The sequence below is a fragment of the Camelina sativa genome, chromosome 3 (genome assembly GCF_000633955.1).
Source record: "Camelina sativa cultivar DH55 chromosome 3, Cs, whole genome shotgun sequence".
In the NCBI taxonomy this organism is placed as follows: Eukaryota; Viridiplantae; Streptophyta; class Magnoliopsida; order Brassicales; family Brassicaceae; genus Camelina; species Camelina sativa.
The window spans coordinates 27,889,153-27,890,392 of NC_025687.1; the positions used below are offsets into that span (position 1 = coordinate 27,889,153).

The 1,240-nt window shown below is 34.7% G+C and overlaps 1 long non-coding RNA gene across 1 annotated transcript; it reads right to left on the minus strand.

Annotated features, from left to right (window-relative positions):
• Window positions 182-618, minus strand: LOC104779371. Its single transcript, XR_002037581.1, has 3 exons — window positions 547-618; window positions 393-464; window positions 182-242 (listed from the first exon to the last, which is right to left on the minus strand). It is a non-coding gene; the product is annotated as an uncharacterized LOC104779371 (long non-coding RNA).

Consider the following 1,240-nt stretch of genomic DNA (forward strand, 5'->3'; position numbering starts at 1 on the left):
ATTTGCGAGGGATTTACGATGTTTGAAATTTGCGAGACGCGATTTGCGAGGGATCGTTGTATCTCGCAAATCCCTTGCGAATGTTGATTTACGATAATTTCTTCCATCGCAAATCGCGTGTTTTCTTGCAGTGAACATAAAGACCCAAAAAAAAAAAAGTTAAAACTTACAAGTGAGTAAGTCCACTCAAGTTGAAAAGTGAAGCCGGAATTGGTCCATGTAGTTTGTTGAAGCTCAAATCACTGGAAAACAGACACGAACCACACATCAAGTTCAATGAACGGAAAAAAAATGGAGAAATAATTATATGATATTGTCAGCAATGTTAAGATCACTTTGGGTGGCTTTCACAAATCATCTCACTAGCTCGTACGTATGTTGTAGTAACTTACACTTGTCTCAGTTTTGAGTATTCCCCGATATTAGAGGGGATTGTCCCAGTGAGATTGCTGTTTCTAAATGTTCTGCGACTCATATCATCAAAGATAATAAATACAAGGAGGAGAGGGAAACAGTTCACATATTGGAGTACAATTGTTGCCTTACAATGTATTTAGAGATTTCATGTTTTTGATGAATTCGAGAGAAGAGCTTCCATTGGAGATATCACCAACACTCCTACAATATTTTAGGATAGGATTTTAAACGTAGAGGAGAAGATAGTAACTAATAATTGATTTTGGCACCAATGCAACTAACACATAGAGGTCTGTCAAAGAAGTTAAGTTGGAAAATGACGACGGTAGCGGACCACTCAAACGAGTTCCGTGAAGTTTCCTGCATGCAGTGAAATATGCCATGCATGAAGAATTTCCACTATGACAAAAAATAAGGAAAACAAAATTAAATCATTCTTACAAGATAGTAAGTCTGGTCCATTTTCCTATAAATTCCGGGATCGGACCAGTAAGGTCCACATCGTTTAACCAACTGGTTACAAACATTAAGGAAAAACTTACCCCAAGAAAAAAATAATGTGAAGTCACAAATAGGTATATAACAAAAATTAATGTAGAAATCCAACTATGAAACTTAACTATATGCGAATTCAATAAAAATGAAAATCTTACGCGTCTTGTAGCTCTACAAGATTAGCAAATGATGAAGGTATTTCTCCACTAAGTCCAGAATTTCCTACGTATCTGCAATAAAAAAAAATAAGAAATGATAACAAAACTAGATGATTATGATAAATGATTACTAATTAAAAACACTGATTACACAAAAAATACTATATATA